The following is a 21,242-nucleotide window of genomic DNA, read 5'->3' on the forward strand; positions in this document are numbered from 1 at the left end:
CAGAGAGAAAATGGATTTTCCCAACAGCAATATATTGCTCCAACTGATCATTTTTGCAGTGCAGAGTATTTTGGTTTAGCTTGGCAGTGAATGGGCAATTAAGACCTAATAATAATAATAATAATAATAATAATTTTTATTTATATTTCCCACCTCTCCCTGCAGATCGAGGTGGGATTACAGCAATAAAACAATTCCATATAAAATACAATCGTTAAAACAATGACATTACTATTAATTTCCTAAAATAACAGATCATCAACTAACATTCACACTAACATTCATACAATCAGATGAGAAGCAAAGTATTTAAGATCTCTTATAAAAGATCAGCTGGGTAGGCCTGCCGGAAGAGATCCGTCTTTAGTGCCTCCTTGAAGGCATCTAAGGTGGTGTTAAGACGGATCTCCTCCAGCAAGCTGTTCCACAATCTGGGGGCTGCAGCGGTAAATGTTCTGTAAGAAGTTGTTGTTAGCCTGGTTTTTGAGTACTCCAATAGGTTCTTCCCAGATGTTCTGAGAGTGCGGGGCGGATTATGTAGGAAGAGGCGTTCCCTCGAGTAACTCGGGCCCAAGCCATGAAGGGCTTTAAAGGCAATAACCAACACTTTGTATTGCACCTGAAAGCTAATTGGCAATCAATGAACTGATTTTAACACCGGTGTTATGTGGTCTGATCCAGGTGTTCCAGTGACCAGTCTGGCTGCCGTGTTTTGAACAAATTGAAGCTTCCGGACTTGGTAAAAAGGTAGCCCCATGTAGAGCGCATTACAGAAATCTAAATGAGAGGTTACCAGTGCATGTACCACTGCTTCAAGGTCCTTTTGGTCCAGATAGGGATGCAGTTGGTATATCAACTGAAGCTGGTACCAAGCACTCCTGACCATCGCATCTACTTGAGATGACAACTGTAGAGATGGATCCAGGAGTACTCTCAAACTGTAAACTTTGTCCTTTAGAGAAAGTGCGACCCCGTCCAGGACTGGTTGACAAATCTCCATCCCTGGACTTGGGGTACCTATTGCAATTACCTCCATTTTCTCTGGATTCAGCTTGAGTTTGTTTTCCCTCATCCAGCCCATTACCGACTCGAGGCAGGCATTCAGAGGAGAGATGCCATCCTTAGTCACTGCAACAGTCGGAGACATAGAAAAACAGATTTGGATGTCATCAGTGTACTGATAACACCGCACCCCATGTCTCTGGATGATCTCTCCCAGCAGCTTTGTGTAAATGTTAAACAGTATGGAGGACAGAATGGCACCCTGAAGGACGCCAGATGTCAACTCTCTCTTAGAAGAGCAGCTGTGCTCCAGCTTTACACTTTTTACACTTCAAGCTGCCCTTGAAAATTTAAAACAAGCAAAAAGTGATCTGCATGAATGCATGTCAAGAAGGTTTATTGCTGATTAGTTTCTCCCATGAGAACAACTGGCTAGGCATAAGTTTTAGTCTTGTCACTCTGTAGTTTTGACTGAGTGACTAGGCCAACTATTTCTTTAGCTTTTCTTTCTTCTTTCCTTTTTACCTGCAAGCATTCAAGCAACACAGTTGCTTCTTGGAAGAAGGAAAAAAAGAACCCAAGACAGATTTTCTTTCGTGTCCAGACTGACGGCTGCCTGTGGTGCTGCCATGAGAACAATGAAAGTGGGCCAAGCAGACAGCCATTAGACCCAATAAATAATGTTTGTCTCTATTTTTAGGTTTCTAATTCTGTAGCAGAAATTCAGTCACAAACATCCAGGTAAATTTAACTGTCATTAAAGGCAAATTTTGATTTCTCCAACTCCTTCCCATTTTTCAGATTTGTAACCTTGTCACTGAAGAGGTCTTAATCTAAGGGAGGGCAAGCATTACAGAAGTTTCTTGTAGCTATAGATGACAAATATGGAGAGAAGAACTGGCAGACACAATTTGCAATATCCCTGTCCATGCCTGAGATGTCTTTGTGCCCATGTTGTGCATAGTTTTCTAGCTTAGTGCTAAGCTGGCTATGAAAGACGATTTGTTTTGTGTTCCATATATTATATAAATCCAACGCTGTTCAGTGCTGCTTTTTTTTAAAGCACAGGTTTATTTAGATTGGGGCAGAGTCTTGACTGGTCTGAAATGGAATAGCTCTACTCCATACCCTTAATTCCAAGCTGCAATTATGTACTTGTGAATCAGAGACATTTACTATAACAGCACAAAAGCAATACAAGGGCACAGTTCAATATTCAGGTTCTAACTCTTGCTTTGGCAGTAAAGAAGGGTGGGTTTCTCTTTGTGCACGTCCCCTTCCTTTGCAAAAACCTGGAGCACTCGCACAAAAAGAAACACTTTCATTTCACTTTCATTCCCTCCATCCCTTCCCACTGCTTTTCTATACCCTGCAGAAAAGAAGTAAATAATTTTTCACACTGCAGGGATATTCCTTTTCACACACTGTACTTCAGATTTTTTTTTTTAAATGTTCAAATTATATGGAGAACAACAACCATTTTGCCTATTTGTTTGATTATAAGGAAACATTTGGCTTCATCAAAACCCATTTAATGCTAAATGAGTGACATAATCATTTTCTTCCCATGAAGGTATGAAACCTACCACATATTTCAAGATAGAGATAGCTTTTTTTTTTCTTAAATTGGATCAATTATTGTCCTCTTAATCTCAAAAAAGAACAGAATGAAAATAGATGGGATTGGAAGCGTCTTAGGGTTTCATAGTAGCAACTGACTAAGTTCAGTGAGTGACTCCAGCAGCTTTAATCCTGGCTCATGTATTTGAACATATGCCCCATTGATTTCAGTGGCTATTAGACTGCAATACTATATAGTGGATTTTCCCAGCCTCACGCTTGACCAGATGTGTTTGACTACAATCCTGTCATCTCCAGCTAGTGAATCATTAGACATGCTAGCTGGGGGTGGCAATACATCTGGACAACACCAGGTCAGAAAATAGTGCTATAAACACTCATCTGAAAGTAAGCCCCATTGCAAGTAGCAGAACTTATCTCTGAATAGACACACAGAGAATGGTTATATTCCATAAGTTGTTTAGAACTACACTTGCTGAGTCTTATGTCATTAGATAAATGGCCTTCCAATTTGTACTAAAGATAATTTAACCTCAAGGCTATTTTATCCAGCTTTACACTTCTGCCATAACTCAAGATGGTCCAAATTATACTCTGCATTATTATCGGTAAGGATACAACAGTTCATCAAATGAGGATTTTTCCAAAAAAAATATATATATATATTAAAGAGAGAGCTTAATCAGATGATCTCAGTAATCTCAAAGAAATTTAGCCCTATAAAGGACGTTAGAAACCCAAAAGCCACAAACACCAACAGATGGGGTATGGCTGCAATTGTTCACCATGTTTTTTGCAATCATATTTCAGGAGTTCATAATGCCTAAACAAATCCTTTGTATACTGAGTTTGTTGTCAATATAAGACAAAACTGTGTGGTCAATGTAATCTTTAGTACTACTAATGGTTTCAAAACTATGGCCACAACGCTAGGTTCTAAATGGTGTTCCACTATAGTATTCTCTTGAAAGTGAAAGAGGGAAAACAGATTCCCCCACTTCCCCCACATCCTCTTACGCATACAGAAATATGTTCTGAGAGCTGTGGGAGAAAAACTGACAGGCTGCAGAGGAGGAGAAAACAGCAAAAGAAAATGGCCTCCCCTGACATTTTACCCAGCAGGATTCTTAACTGGATCTCATTCCCATGAACCAAAGGACTCCTGGAACTCTTCCATTCACAGGCAACTAGTCAGACTCCAGTCCTATGTATCTGTAAAACAGATGGCAGGGAAAAGACTTCCACAAGCAGGCAAAAGAATGGAAAGCTTGTTTTGTAGAACAGTAATTGATATTATTATTTAGTTTGTCAACACTACTCCTGAAAAGTGAAAATTGCTCATTGACATCCCAAAGGGCTCTGGCAACAATTCAGCAATTTCATCTCAAAAAACAATTTTATGCTGTACACATTTTGCTTCACTGATATGATGAATGGTGAGAACGGGGGCATCACTAAGGAGGTGGGGGTGCAGGCCCTAAGGTGGGGGTGACACACTGCTCCCCAAACAACTGCCATGTGGTAGAAATGGACTGTGGCATTCTCTTGTGACCCTTTCAAATGGTGAAGAGGTGGCAGGAGAGGGGTGAGGCTTATTGGAGGGGAAAGGAGAGGCCCCAATTTTTTTAATTAATTAAAAAATAAAATGTTTTTATTCATTTAAATTCCAAAAAAATCCTTTTTAAATTTTTCTTTTAAAACATCCCATCTTACCAAATTTTCATTTTAACCACATGATCCTATGTACATGTATGTGCATTTAGGGTAGTGGTCATTAACCTATGGCACACATGCCATCTCAAGCACACGAAGCTTTCCCTGTGAACACGTGTGCCAGCTCCTCTTCCCCACCCTCCCATCCCCTCAACTGTCTTTGGGGAGGCAATCAAAGGGACAGGAGGGTGGGGGAAGTGGAAGAGCCAGCGTGCTCCTGTTCCTTCTCTTCCCCTGCCCTCCCGTACCTTTAACTGGCTTCCCAAAGCCAGTTAAAGGCAGAGGAGGGTGGAAAGAAGAAGGAGCAGGTGCATGCCTGTTCCTTCCCCCATCCCTGTGCCTTTAAGTGGCTCCCAGAGCTAGTTAAAGGCATGGGAAGGTAGGGGGAAAGAGCAGGGGGGTGCCTTTGACATGCCTTGAGGCTGAGAGAGTGTGACTTTGTGTGTGTTTGTGTGTGTGCCTTCAAGTTGTTTCTGGCAACCCTAAGGTGAAACTATTATGGGGAAAGCTTCATCAGAGCAGGATTTCTGTTGCCATCCTTTGAGGCTGAGAAGTCATGACTTGTGTGAGTGGTGCCTTCAATTCGTTTTCAGCTTATGGCGACCCTAAGGTGAAACTATCATAGAGTTTTCTTGGGAAGTTTTGTCAGAGGGGGGTTTTACTATTGCTAGCCTGAGGCTGAGAGGGTGTGTCTTGGGTTTTTCCCCTGGAATTCCTGCCCCCGGAAGGCAGAGGACCCAACCTTGGAGGTACCACCCCCTGGAAGTCCCTTTCCCTCAGCACCGGGTGACACTCAGTGCATGAACACCACAGAGTTTCAGCACTCGGTCTCTAAAAGGTTCTCCATCACTGATTTAGGCTGTGCATATGATATTGTAATTTAAAGTCATAATTTTAATTTTGCTGGTTGTTTATGTCACAACTATTACCATTCAAATATATATGGGAATTACTATTTATGAGTAATATTAGTACAAACAACATTACTAGAGATTCTGAATAGTGTGGTATGGGAAGAAGTCAATGTGGGGAGTGACAGCATGAGTTTCCAAAAAGGGTAATGCCAACCCTAGTGAGACCACTGGGTGAGACTTACCAGGTTCGGTCCCAAAAGCCAAGGCTACTCTTAGCAGAAGTTAATACCTACTTTATTTCAAAATACATGTGGACTCTGGGTAAATTGTAAGAGCTGTAATGGTGAACTTCAAGTCCATGTTTTTTTTCACATAATCAAAAACTGGCTTCTTTGCTACGGTTTCTACAGCTGCTGTCCTTAAAACCATAGAATCATGGGGTTAGAAAGGACTGCAAAGGCCATCCAGTCCAATCCCTGCCTTACAAACACACTGTCAAAGTACTCCCAAAAGAAAGGACCTTGAACCTTGGTTTAAAGACTTCCAAGGAAGAAGAATCCATCACTCTCCAAGGCAGACTATTCCACTATGGAACAGCTCTTAAAGTCTGGAAATTCTTCCTAATGCTTAGGAGGCATCTCCTTTCATGTAACTTGAATCCATTGGTTCCTGTTCTAGTCTCCTAAGGAGCTGAAAGAGGCTTGTTTCATCTTCAATATGACACCGCTTCAAATATTTAAAAATGGCTATCATATCACCTCTCAGCCTTCTCTTTTCCAAGATAAACATACCCAGCTCCTTGAGCTGTTCTTCATAGGGCATGGCTATCAGATCCCTTGCCATCTTGATCACCCTCTACAGAACATATTCCAGCTTTTCAACATCCTTTTTGAACTGCAGTGCCCTGAAACGAACATAGAAAGCTGAACAGAGTGGTAGTATTGCATCCCTTGATCTAGACTCTATATTCCTATTGAGGTAGCCCAGAATTGCATTGGCCTCTTTAACAGCTGCATCACATTGTTGACTCATGTTAAGCTTGTGGTCTACTAAGACTGCTATTAAGATCCCAGTCAAGGAGACATCAAAAGGAGAAGGCATTGTAGCAATGGTGCTTCAATTACCATCACAGAGACTGAATGAATGCATGTCCCAGTCACAAATCTAAATAATTTTGTAATAGAGGTGATCAGATAAAGGGGGGGGGGGTCTCCAGACTTTATTTCAAGTAATGCCTTAATACAATACAAACTTATTTTTCAACTGACTGGAAACATGACCACAGAATTCTCCATTTCAGTTCTGGCAAATTCATGAAGTACAGTTCTATTCATTAGGATTGTCATCTCTACAGCTACAAAATACTGCTGGTATTAAGGGCACACAGTAATCTGAACAACCAGACATCCAGTGTGAAGGCAAGTTCAACATAATACATGAGCATTACATGAAAATAATTGTACAGATCAACATCTGATAACTCTGTACACATTTTAATGTTATGTACAGACAAAAATATGCACAGACAGGAATCTTATGTACAGACTCTACATAAATTGAATGCTAATGTGTAATCGCCCTTATACACCATTCCTTGGTCAAAAGGCCCTCAAATATCAACACTTTTCTTTTCTGGAATTACCTTCAGTTTATTATACAGAGCTATGCTTCAACTACTTTGGAACAACCAGAACCTACATTTTCAGGGCAAAATAAAAGACTATGCCTTAATCCCTGAATATTGAGTTTCCATCTATTATTCATACATCTCTGAAAGTTGCTTAATCAATTAGTTGTTAGTTTGTACTTGTGTTGTACATGTTAAAAACATCAAGATTTATGGAACACATCTAAAATTTATATGGAACGCACATAAAATATGGTGTTGTGTTACCTGCAGTCTTACTGTTTCTCCGTAACAAATTTATGCAGTTACATTGGTTCAAGTAACCAAGCAGTTTGCTCTTTTCTGAGGGTTTGGTTATTTTTAAATATCTGTTTTTGAACATTCAGATGACCACAGTTACTATTTTCTTGTTCTAGGCTGTAAGAGTGACTGCATGTGTATAAATTCCTTCTTTACCTCATAATACCAGAAGTTGTTTTAAGATGGGGGAGGGGGGCCTGTGGCCTTCTAGATGCTGTTGACATTGGCATACTGGCTGCCTATGATCATTTCATGATTGACCAGGCCATTTTGTGGCCAGAGCATGTCACTGTTTCATTTAATTATCACAGGCCACAATTTGGTGTACAGGTAAGTCCAACTAAATCGCATCAGTGCATATCAGGAGGGGGGAATGCCATGTCTAGTATTTTTAAAATATAGCTATTCAGTTGCCATTCACCAGACACATCTCTGACTGATTTTAAAAAATGGATGCTGATCATCTTCAGGAGCTGGAAATGGAGTCTTATAAGTTGTGCTCTCTGCCTATCACTTGGACTCTGCTGCTGATGGTGTTTAACTACCTTTAAGCAACCACAGCCACACCAAAATAAGGGAAAATGCAAGCACTGTATAGCTTATAGTTGTCACTTTCCTATACCCATCATGAAGGAAAGAGATTGTAAAACTCTGTTACAGAGCTGATTCTTAATATAACCCATGCTATCAGTTTATTGCGAACTAACTCTGTTCAGGGCCTATCTAGCTTAAAGACATCAGATCCTGTCTGATTTTGAAAGCTAAGCAGGATCAGAACTGGTGAGTACTTGAATGGGAGACTACCAACAAATACCAGATGCTGTAAGCTATATTTCATAGAGGAAGGAACTAACAAAACCACTTCTGAATATTACTTGCCTAAGAAAACCCTATGAAGTTCATGACATCACCATAAGTTGACAGGAGACTTGAACGCACATATACACATACATACACGCACCTCTGTTCACAATTATCAGATCTGAACACACAGTCATTCAGAGACTCCCCTGAACAAGATGTATTAAAGGAACTACTGACTACTATAGCATCAGACTAAACATGGAGGATAGTTTTCAGTTCATGGATGCAGTCAGTCAGCTCATTCACATATTCCTTTCCAGGCTCTCCTGCATATGTGTTAGTACATCCAAGAGATCTAGAGTTATAAGCAACATAACATCAGAAAGAGGCATTGATGAAACTTTGCAGCCTGAAACCAGTTGCTTTGAGCAAGGATTAAGGATGGGAAATAATTTTCTTCAGTTTACAATCCTCAATGAAAGTATCAATTCTGAACATGAGACTCACTGAAAAAACAAACTGCATCCTTCCCCCTGAAGCACTTCCAGTGTCTCCAAGACTTGTAATGTGTTCAGGAAAATATTTACATGATACCCACAAAAAATACACATTTTAAAAAGAGACAGAGAAGCTAAGCATGTGTGTCTTTTGAAAATATAGATAAATATACTTTAGTTAAGAGGGGAAAGGTAAAATAAAATATGCACACAAAAGTACATTATTTTTAATATAGAAGAAAGCACATGAATTCTGCTATAAGCAACAACAAAAAAAGGGAAGTCTCATGGCCTAATACAAAACCAGGAGAGAACACCAGTATAAGAGGGATTCAAAGAAATGCAGCAAAGGTGAGACTGTGATAATTTGGTGTCCTTAGGATGAATCTCATTCTCCAAATGTCTCAGATGTGAAAGAAAGATAGGAAACATGACATAAAATAAGAAATAAAAGAAATAAAAAAATGGAAAGCAAAAGTGGAATAGAAGAAAGATGGAAATTTTCCAGTGAAGCTGAAAAAAAATGCTTGGCTTATAGATCTCTCGTGAGTAATGAAATGAATTATTTGTTATGAATTATCCACTCACTTTTAGTCAGCATATATGACAGAAAAGACCATTTGAAATATAACATTAAATAAGACAACCTCCATTGTCATGATAATTGTAGAAACTGTGCTTCCAGTTTGAGCAAAGATCTTCATGGAAGCACTGTAGATAAAACCTGAAAGCTTGGAAAGTTACTTTTTAAAATAAGTCAATTCCCATCATTCTGAGAGCTAATTTGTTATTTATACTCACTGCCATATTGGCACGAATAAGTTGTGACATTGATTGATACCGTGTTTAAAAAGTGTTAGAATGATAACAATGGCCTGAAGCTTGAGCAAAAATCACTCTAAAATGCCTTAAGGTGTGCTTCAAAAGTAACTTTGAAAATTAAATAGAGGCTGCTATTCATTACACCAACAAATTAACATTATGCCCACTCATTATATTGAAACAATGATTGTTACACCCTCATTACGCACTTTTCAAATATTACTGTTACATCCTCATTATCTACTTTCCCCCAAAAGGGTTAACTACATTACTTGTATGCTATCACATCTAAGCTCTGTAAAAGCTAAAGCAGAAAAGTTGATGTGACGAGACGGAAAGGATTATTAGATTGTTCCAGGGTTCAGCTGGTGAAGAGAGGAAATGCCCACATATTGAAAAGAATGGAGGGAGTCACAGGAAAAAAGACTGGAGGCAGTAAGACAGACAAGAGGAATCAGCCAATGAGTGGTGGATAAGAGGGTCAGCGATGTTAGATGGAATTAATTTGTGAAGAGAGGAGAAACAGCACACAGTTGAAAGCAGGTAAGAAGTGAAGGTGACATAAAATCATAGTTTCATTAGCTCACAGTAATGAAGATGAGTTCCCCAATCATGAACATCAAATGAGGGATGTGCTGAATTTTCAGTCCAGGCCTCAACTTGTACTTCCACAGGAAAAAAATTTCCAGCAAATTATTAGCTGCGTCTTCTGAAATAGTGTGGTGCTGTATGGATCTTGTGCATTCTGTCCCATCACCAGCAGTACAGAGAGATACACACACACAAACAAAAACAAAACAAACAGCTTCATTTATATACTGCTTCATACTGAACTAACAGTATCTAAGCGGTTTACAACTGTAAGCTAATTGCCCCCAACAATTTGGATACTCATTTTAGTGACCTCAGAAGGATGCAAGCCTGAGCCCTTTCGCTGGTTTTGAACTCACAACCTTATGGTTTTGAGTGAGTGGCTGCAGTACAGGCATTTAATCACTGCGCCACCAGGGTCTTATGAAGCCTATTATGTTTTCAGTCCATTTTTCATTCACAAACATCCCATGTCAGTGTAATCACATGAGAATAAAGATCACATGGTTCCACTAACTATTCAGGTGGAACAAATTGAAGGCTCAATACTTACACTTCCCTTTGGAACACCACTAAGCTTCAGAAAATGTCATTACTCTGTGATTCCCAAAGTGGGCAGTACACACCCCTTGAGGGTGGCGGAAAGCTTCAGCTCCAGGTGCTGCTCCCAAAGTTAGTAGGCACAAAGATTCATTGATTTGAATTTGCAGTAGAACAGTGAACCCAGTATCAAGAAATATGTATGGGAGGGGCATTAGGGTTATCACCCAAGAGGAAAGGGAGTGGTAGCCTGAAAAAGTTTGGGGACCACCGCTCTAGTCCATATGGCTGGCTTTTACATGGCAAATTGAATACAGTGGTACCCCGGGTTACGAAATTAATTCGTTCCGCGGTTAATTTCGTAACCCGAAATACCTTCGTAAGCCGAATTCCCATAGGCGCTAATGGAAAAATAGCTCTCTGCTGCCCTCCGGTGGCGGAAAATAGCGCCGCGGTTTTTTCGTAACCCGAAGAAACCTTCGTAAGCCGAAGCAATAAATCCCTATGGGATTTTTTCGTATCCCGAAAAATTCGTAACCCGGCGCATTCGTATCCCGGGGTACCACTGTAACTTCATATAGAATAGTGATGAAAGTCTCACAAGCTTGAGTGCAGGACACAACTGAACTGCTTAATGTACATGATTTTGGTAAGGATATCAAAACAAAAGAGTTGTTTCACAAAATGTGAAGCACATTCAAATGCAGTGTTTGCTTCAGTTCAGCCTAAATGATTGGAGTCAGGAAAGGCAATATTTCAATAATTGCAATAATAACTGAGCTGCCTGTGATATTTCGGAACCTTTTTTCAGATACCTCTTTACTTTTTAAAATTAATGCACAAAAACATTATGTCATACAAGTCACATAAAATGTACAGCATAATAGTACGAAGCAAAAATATTCGAGACAACATACCCACCATTTTCTAGCCACAATTTCTCTTTTTCCCATGCTAGATGAAGAGTTACAACTTGGTAACTGGTTTGGAAGTGGTTTCTGTAATGTAACAAGTTAAATACAAAATGACTGTTTAGATATAATACTTTTCCTGCAAGCAGAGAATGCACTCAGCTAGGAAAGCTTTCATTTAATAAACGTATTACCTTCTGTCTTAATTTCCATTCACCTTTCTGTCTCCTCTGGTAGTTGTTGGAAGATACAGAGCAACCATGTGAAGAAAGAGGCAAAAGTAAACAGCTTCACCATTTCTCTCTCATCTGTTCCACATCGGTGGTGGTTGTAAATGTGCTCTGGATTTTAGTCTGAATTTTAAAGGAACTATCCAAATGGCATAACCCTATCTCCAGAACAGGTTCAGCACGTTGGACAGCTCTTTTTCAAATCTCCTTTGAAAAGTAGATGGACCACTGCCATTGACATGGAAGTCATCCAGGAAGTTGTATAATTCTCTTTAAACATATATTGTATGAAAGAAAATTTCCTAAATATTTCATGCATTCTCCCATTTTCTTCCCCAGTTCCAGTTTTCCATGAAGTATACCCCTTCCCCCTAAATATGATGTGTGTTTATTTTGTTATCAAACAAAGATATTTTTTTACATTGTATATACTTTAGATATCACTAAAGGTTTAATGCTGATTTCATAACATCACTGGGATGTAGTGTTATTCTAATTTCTTCATACCCTACAGAAATGTCCTTGATTTCTGGATTACCTCTATTTGAAATCACCAAAGGCTCTATGCATCACAGAAATAAGTGGGGTGACAGCAAACATCCTTGTCTTATAACCTGTAATAGTAAAAAATTCCCCTATCACAAGTGTATGAGAGACAAATATGACAGCTACAAAGGAAGCAGACAAAGAGCCTGGAATTGTCAAGAGAGTGCAGGGAACAATATCAAGAGTAAATGGGTATCAAAAGGACTGTTATAAAGAAGCTTAAAGCAAGTGGATTTTGAACGTGATGCAATAGGTCAGAAGAGATCACTGTAAAGAACATTGTTTTGGAAAGAAGAAAGCAATGTTTGCAGGCACAACACTTAAGAATGCACTCCTATGCATGTCTGCTTGGAAATAAGATTCATTTAGTTCATGAGACTTACCCCCAGGTAAGTGTGTGTGGCCTAAAAGTGGCTAGTGCTCAAACAGGAATGCAGATTCTGACATCACTTAAAGTCTCTGTAACTCATTTTTGTATCTATAAAAACAAGCACCAAATGCCTACAATACTTGGGAAGGATGGATACAGGAGGGGGGACCCACACTTCTAACATTATCACTTCTCACAGGTTTTCAGAAAGGAGGCCGCCCGCCTTGGTGGGATGGCCCAATTTCCGCTCAGGGGAGCGCAGCGTGGCCGCTCACTCTCCCAGCTCGGGCAGCCCCAGCAGCCTGGGGGGGGCTGCCCGAGCCGTGATTGGCTGGCACAAGGGGAAAGGGAGGGACTTCCGCCCACGCTAGCGGGGACTACATGTCCTAGAAGGCACCGAGGGGCGGAAGTGCCTCTCCATTGGGCGGCGTCATCATGTGGCACCACCCAGGATTGGTGGGGAGGCCGGGAGGCAGGCCCTCCGTCCTATCCCGGCCTCCCATTGGATGACTGGCCAATTTAAGGCTATGCAGCACTCCAGCTGGCACCATTGCCAGCTCGGCTCACCCATCCACTCTCCCTTTGTGGGAATCAGGGTTGCTGTCACAACTTTGGGGCAGTTGCATAGGTCTCAGATCTGGTGAGCATAGTTTCCAGGGCTGCCTAGAGCTGGATCGGGAGTGCTGTGAGCGATGCGGTGTTGCCATTGCGGGGGCAACATCGATACAGCATGCCCCGTTGACAAGGGATAGAGATGCGGTGATGCGTATATGCGGAGGATGCGATCAATTACATGACCGATTATCAGAACAGATGGGCGTTTAGTCTATCCTTTGTCATCCCGAAGCTTAGCCGAGATGGATGACAGATCCGGACCTCATGCATCAGAGCCAACCCTACATTTTGGTTGTTATAGTTGTGTTAAATAAAGTTGTGGCCTGTTTTCTTCCAATTGCTGTGCCTTTGTATTTGTTCCGCGGCGGCTTCCCTCTGAGGCAACCACAAATTATTCCTTCGTGGTTGGCCTAAAAGACGTTTAAGACAATATGAGCCACATGCTTCATAATTACACTTTCAATGGGCCACAGCGATGTCAGGTTCTCAAGTTGAAACAAACTACAATAACATGTGAATGAGGGCTATCTAAAGCAGCTCCTAAATTAGATAAAGATTAATCAGTTCAAAGCATGGATGTTGGTTTGGAATTTCTGTATCATTTACCTCTACCGCGTTTAAACCATGCTGGACATAAAGAGAATGAAATCAGACTCATGGGAACATGCAGCAAACTTCCTTGCCTAGCTACAAGACAGAATACTTTCAAATCTTTGGTTCTTTCCTCAGGGGAAAGAGTTGGGGAGGGAAGGATATTTCATTCTCTCCCGAGATGATCTTCTTTTTAAGTTGTCAGAGAAAGTTTCATGTTTTTCATTAGGACAAAAGGATGCAGAACTCTTTTGAAAACCTTGGATACCTATTTCAACATCTTGCCCCAAAATAGTGGAGTTAGGCACATGCCCCTCTACTTGACCTCAAGCTGCTCCTGAAACAGAGAGGCCATATCAAGATATTTTTAAAATATTGATAGTTATGAATGATTTAGATAACAGGATCAGCATCCTAGCTTAACTAAGGCCTTGGGCTGCAAAGAAATATACACTTATCCAGGACCAGATCCTCTTCAACTCAACAAAACTTACTTGTAAGTAGACTTCTACAGGATTCGACTGATAAGGCTAAAGTCCTACAGCCATTTACCTGGAAATAAATCAGTGAGGAGACGGAGATATACATGACTGCACCATCCATTTCTCAGTCTCTGAGGACAGCAATGAAGAAACCCTATGATAGGGTCATCATAGGATCACCATCAGAAATGACTTGAAGGCAAACAACACACATATATTGTTGGTTTGACAAGCTATTAAACACATGTTGTTATCAAGTTCTTATTTAAGATATATATTTTCTGGGAAATATATATTTTCTTTCTTAGGAGCCAGGGCTTTATCTGGAAGGAAACCTGAGGAGGTGTAAAAGTACCAGTTCTTTTTCTAATCTGACTCACACTTGACAACCATGTTTACAACTGGACCCCCTTCACACACACACACACACACACACACAGAGTATTTCATTGCAGTAATAGAGAAATAAGCTCATTAGCTATAACCTTTATGCCTTACTCTTTGCGCTTTCCCCAAAGGCTGCCTCCCAGTTCCTTGAGATATTTAAAACAGGAATAGGAAATAAATTATATAATTGCTCAGCCTATTATACAATTAGCTCACCATAGAGATGGAAATAAATCTGTCTGCAGAAACGTTACCTTTATGACGGAGATAGGAAGGCGCACATACCAAAGACTTCGTTCTCGTTTTCTACCTTCCAGGAATCCTGGTAATTCTTTTACTAGTTCATTTTTACTACTCCTTTGGCCTTTTAGAAAATGATATTTCTCCCTCTGTTGTCCCCCTTTGTTTTTCCATTATATCCTGCCAACTCCCTATGTAAAGAGCTAAAAGATAAGACAAAACAGACTCCTTCACAAAATTTGAGAGGAGAGAGTGAGCCATCATGCTGTGGTGATTGGGCATTAGACTATGGTTCTGGATAAGAGGATTTCAATCCTCTCTGGGCCATGAGACCCACTGGGTGACTTGGGGAAAGTCACATTCCCTCAGCCTCAGGGGAAGGCAATGGCAAACCTCCTCTGAACAAATCTTGCCAAGAAAACCCCATGATAGGGTCACCTCAAGGTTTCCATAAGTTGGAAATGACATTCATAAGTGGACACCCTGCCAAAAAGACAACAACAACAATCCAAATTTCCCCACAAAGTTTGCAAACTATGGAATTTGCTGCCACAAGGTATAGTGATGGTCTCCAACTTGTATGGCATGAAAAAGTGGTTAGGCAACTTCATGAAGGACAAGGCTACTAATGACTTCTAGTCATGATGGCCATCTACTACCATCTTGCATCAGAGATAGTGCATGGCCTGTTAATATCAGTGGCTGGGGGAGATGAGCAAGAGAGTGTTGTTACTCTCATGTCCTGTGGGCTTCCCAGAAGCTTTGGCCCCAACAGACAGGCCAAAATAAAGCTGCTTCGGGTCACTTTGGAGGTATGCTGTTTAAACTATGTCAAAGCCATGCTCCAGTTCTAAGGACCAGAGCGCTCTGGTGCCAGTTCTGGCCTCTGAAGATGTGCGTATCATTTAAACAGCATATCTTCAAAGTGACCCGAAGCAGCTTTATTTTGGCCTGTCTGACTGGGCCCTGTGTCTACTCTACAGAATATTGTCCTCAGTTTGGATCCTTCCTTGTTTCTTTCATTTTTCCAGAATTTACAGGACGGAGACAAACAGAGAATTATCAGTGGTGGTTATTATTTCAGTTCTCATTAGAAGTGTGAAGGCAACTTTCACAGCAAGGTTCAAAGCCTCCTCTTGAGCAGATTCATAATCAAACCAGCGCGTCTTTATTTATAAATCTCGCCACCCATAAACATTTAAAGAAATATAAATATTTATAGAAACCTTATTTCTGGATAAATAAATAACGTTGTGCTATCAACCCCAGAGGCCAATCCCTTTATAATGTGAACAAAAGACACGCTTAACTGTTTGTAGCCCACTTTGTCTGGGGAGCCAGTGACTAGGATACAGAGACATGACATACAATCCTAAGAAATCATCATGAATTACATGAAGCTGGGGAAAGACACCCTCCTTCATTACACAGAAATTCTGGAGACTTAACATTAAGGAGGAGAGGAGGGAAGAGAGCACCAAAAGCAAGGGAAGGAGAGCTGGTTTCTGAAGAGACTCAAAAACACTTTATTCTTCAAATGGATCCAGTGCATTTGGGCTCCTAGAAACTCCTTCGGGGCTAAAGCTCCTGGCAAGACCACCCTTGAGGGGGGGGGGGAATGAGAGTGGCCTCGGAGGAAAAGGTATTTATTCTTACCCGAAAGTGTTTCTAAATTGTTTGCTCATCGCTACAGTAAAAGCTCAATCGTTTCTGGTTAATATGGAGCAGGCGAATAAGCAAATCTGCCATCCATTGATTCCAGGGAAGAGAGCCCCACGCACGACTGGCCTCGAAGCCTTGCCTCTAGCACCCCAGGCTCCCTTTTGCAAAGCAGCCCCTCGGGAAGGGCAGCGGGAAGAGGGACTACTTCCCCCGAGGATGGGCCATGGATGGGGGCCTCAAGGGTGCTCCCCACAACCACCTCGCCTGGCTGGGACTCTCGCAAGGAGCACTGGGATGGATGGGGGGGTATTTTTGGGGGGGGGGGTCCCTCCCGTTTTCCAATGATTTGCTGTTAGAAAGACTATATATATATATATATATATATATATATATGCACGCACGCACACTAGAGAGAAAGAGTATATATGTAGACAATATAGAGAAAAACTATATATATGTATACATATACACACAAATGCTGGGGGGGAGAATATATATATATATAGAGAGAGAGAGAGAGAGAGAGAGAGAGAGGAGAACGAGAGACTGTGTGTGTGAGAGAGAGAGATAGATATAGATACACACACTAGAGAGAGAGAGAGACAAAAGAGAGAACGAAACTATATATATATATATATATACATACACATATGCATACATATAACACAGAGAAGAGGGAGAGAATATATATAGATAGAGAGAGAGAGACAAGAGAGAGAGAGAGACTCTCTCTCTCTCTCTCTCTGTATACACACACACACATTAGAGAGAGAGAATAGAGAGAAAGAAACTATATATATGGATATAACACACACTAGAGGGAGAGAATATATATATATATACGTATATATATAGACAAGAGAGAGAGAGAGGCTTAACAGAGTGTGAATATATAGAGAGAGAAAAGGAGAATAGAGAGAAACAGACTATATACACACACACACATACTACAAAGAGAGAGACTAGAGAGAGGAAGAGAGAATACACACACATACTCTGAGCTGAGAATGGGTGAGACTGGTGTTCTGCACAGCCGCTGGGGGGCGACCCTCTCCCTTTTTGGCTGCCTGCGAATCCAAGGGGCCGGTCCACCGGAGGCCCACCATCGGCGGCGCCGACTAGAGCAGGTGGCTCGGTGATAGCTGGGCTCCGTGGTTTCAATTGGAAATCCTCCAAGGTGCTGGAAAAGGACATACCTGGGAAGGCGAGCTGTTGTGCGGTTTTGCTTTAGGGAGTTGGCATGTTTTGTATGTTTTAATTTTCTTTTTCTTTTCTTTTTTAGTTTTGTAGGGTTGTTCGGGTTTTACTGACTACCAGCCTGAGAGAAAGGCGGAATATATCAATAAATAAATGGATGGATGGATGGAATGAGGTTGTTTGGATGGAATCATTTTATGCCTAAACGTCAGGGGTTTGTTACTGAGGTCCAGTCCACACTCCAGAAATAATCCCGTTTGACACTGCTAGGGAATTCTGGGAACTGTAGTTTTGCGAGACATTTAACCTTCTCTATCAGAGAGCTCTGGTGCCTCCAATAAACTACAGTTCCTAGGATTCCCTAGTAGGGAATTTAAAATGGTCTCAGACTGGATTATTTCTGCAGTGTGGATTGAACCTGAGAGTGTACAAAGTGATCCAATGGCCTTTGAATCCTTTTGTCGGTGGTGCTGGGTGCCTTCAAAGTCTTTTCCGAGCCATGGCCACCCTCTCATGGGGTTTTCTGGGCGAAAAGGGTCCAGAGAGGGTTTGCCGTTGCCATGGCCCTCTCCTTGCCAAACTTTGGGGGGAGAAGGGACTTCTTTTGGACTGCCATGCTGGCTGGCGGGGATGCTGGGAGTGGCAGTCAAAAAAGGAAAGAGAGGAACTTTGCCCGTGCTTTGCTTTTTGCCCATGGCAACTCCAAGAGGGCAGAGAGTGGCCAGCAAACCCATTTCCAGGAAGAAACTCTTCTAGAACATGGCCACATAGCCCGAAAACCCCACAAAAAAGTATGGGTGCCGGCCATGAAAGCCTTCGACTTCCCATTTCCTTGCCTTGGCCTTCTTCCCAGCGATGCTTTCTGTCCCAACAAAAAGAAAAGACTCTTCTAGCACCTTTGAGACTTCTACAAGAGAAAAAAGTTGGCAACAGCCTCCGTATGTTTGTCTTTCTCCTGTACAGTTTGTTAACATCTCTGCCTGATGAGGAAACCAGGGGAGCCTCCCAAAACACCTTGCATCATCGGGAGCTTTGGGGCGTTTTTGGTCGGCCCCATAAAGGTACTGTAAAGGAACGCTGTTCTGTGGGTTTGGGGCGTTAGGGTGCTTTTGCTGTACGGCCAGCATGGATCCTGCCTGGAGATGTTTGCTCTCGGTTAGTCTCAAAGACGCTACAAGATCCCTTTGCACACTGATATACTATATAGGTTGCAGCCACACTGGAGACATAACCTGGCTTGGCACCGCTGAGAAAGAGTATACCGCTTCTGAACGCTTCTAACAGTATGAAGAGCTACTCCAAGCGGAGCCTCAGAGCCTGGAGTAGGGGAAAAAAGGGGAAAGCATCCCTATCTATATTAAGGGGGTTCAGCCCCCCCCCCCCAACTCCAATGCCTCTCTCTACCCAGAGCGAGGATCGGGCCTCCATCCTGCCACGGGTGTCTCTGGCATAGGAAAGCCTCCCCTTGACGGATTTGGAGGCAAATGGGGGGCTGAGATGGGGGGAAGTAGGTAAGGCAAGGGAGCTGTCTTGGGATGGCCTCCTGCCTCTCTCAGCCCCGAGGCTTGTCATCCTTCCAAAGCATCTGTTTTGTTGGCCTGATCTCCGCAAGGTTTCTTCTTTCGCTCTCATGGCTATAATCCGACAGGATCGTTGGGATCATGGCTGGATGGTGGATTATTAGGATCCGCTTGGGGGGGGTCTCCCTCCCTCGCCACGGTGCTCCATTGGCAGGAGGCAAGAAGAAGGAGAAAGTGTGTGCCTGTGTGTGTAATATGTTGTGTACTTCAAGTCTCCTGGCGACCTTAAGGCGACCCTTTCATGGGGTTTCTTTGGCCAGATGGGTTTTTGCCCTTGCCTTTCTCTGAAGCTGAGAGGGTGCAGGGATTCGAACCCAGATCTCCAGAGTCTCAGTCCAACACTCCAGGGGAAAGGAAGCCAGATAAAACGGGAGCGAGAACAGGGACAACAAGGGATGGCCGGTTGAGGAGTCTTGGCTCCGGGGAAGAGTCTAAAGTTGGGGTCCGGAGAAGGGCCCCTTGGGGGCCAATGGAAGAGCCGCTTCTGATGGAAGGAGCCTCTTGGGGATCTCAGGGGGCCTTGGGAAGAGGAGGGTGCTTAGGATCGGAGGCAGGGGAGTCATACGACATGGGTGTTTTCCTCAGGTATTAATTTTCAGAGCTTCGGCCAAGTTTCATGTTAGGAAGAGGCTGCCCAAGATGGCCCCTTCTTCTGAAATGAATAGCCCCAGAGTGGCCACATGTCCCCACCGCAAAATGTAGGACGTTGGTGGAAAATGTAGGGCGTGAATATCTAATATACATTCTTAACCTGAAACTTGTCCGAAAGAGGGAACCGACCTCTGGAAAGAGGAAAATCACGGTCACACAGACCTGCCACCCCTTTCCCAAGGCAGGGGGACTAGACGTCCTCCTTTTCTAGGACGTGTCCTCCCTTTCAGCCTCCTGCCCAGGAGGAATTCCCAAATGTCTTCTATTTGGAGCATGACTAAGAAGCATGAACTTAATATTTAGAGTAGCGGTGGGGGTTTTTTAACTTCTCGTCCATCGTGTCCTCCATGTATTGTGGGGTGTCCTACAATTTTCGGTACATTATCCTCTCCTCATTTGTTGTGAGGACACATGGTCACCCTCTCCAAAGGTCGTGGAGACAATGGCTTCGGTGACAGGGAAGACGAAAGGCACCTGCATTTTTGTACCAACAACACAACAACAACAAATTACAAATAATTCCTTTCCTCGTGCTGGTTTGGCTGCCCCATCCTTTCCCTTCTCTAAGAGAGTCTCTTGTCCACCTAGTTATTTATTCATTCATTTATCTGCCTTCCTTCTCTCTCTCTCTCTCTCCTAAAAGGCCAGTGAGCCTTAAAAGTGGGGCCAATAAATCTGGGGGTCCTGAGGGGACATTTTTTGTTCTTGTGGGGAAAAGGCGGGAAATTAGGCGCCTTTCAAGCGCCTTGAAGGGTCATCCTTCGTGGCCCAAAATGGGGGGGGGGGGGATGGGGGACCCCCGAGGCTTTCTGACTAGAAAAACGGGGCTGAAAGTTTCTTTTCTGTCCAAAAAGAGGCCAGAGAGAACAGCAAGGACTCTCTCTCAGCCTCCCCTGAGGCGCCATCTCAAGTCTTGGCTCTGAGGCACGGTGACCGGCCGTCCTCCTTTTCCAGGACGTGTCTTACATTTCAGCCTCCCGTAAAGGAGGAGTTTCCCGAATATCTTCCATTTTGAACAAGACGGAGAAACATGAAATTTACATTTATACGAGCGTTTATGTGGGCATGTCTTCCATTTTTCTCGAAGGTCCTCCATTTGGGGGTGCTTTGTCCTCCTTGGGGTTAAAGACAGCTGGTCAGCCTGGTCTGAGGGGAGAAAAAAATAGGGGGCCGGAGGTGGGGTCAATTGTCGGCCTTTTAACCTCATCATCGGCCCTCCTCCGCCGGCCTTTGGTTAAAGAAGGGCTGGGGGGGGGTGTACAAATGGTTTTCAAGGATTGCTTTCTATTCGGTGGAAGCTGTCTGAGAGAATAAACATCGAGTCCTTCCTCAGGCGGCCTTCCTTCAGTGCGGGACGGAATTTGAACCCAGCATCCGACCAGAGAGAAAAAGGCCCGAAGCTAAAGGGGCTTAAAACTGCTTCCCTGCCCCGTTTGGCTGGCAAGGATT

Source organism: Sceloporus undulatus, chromosome 3 (genome assembly GCF_019175285.1).
Source record: "Sceloporus undulatus isolate JIND9_A2432 ecotype Alabama chromosome 3, SceUnd_v1.1, whole genome shotgun sequence".
NCBI lineage: Eukaryota > Metazoa > Chordata > Lepidosauria > Squamata > Phrynosomatidae > Sceloporus > Sceloporus undulatus.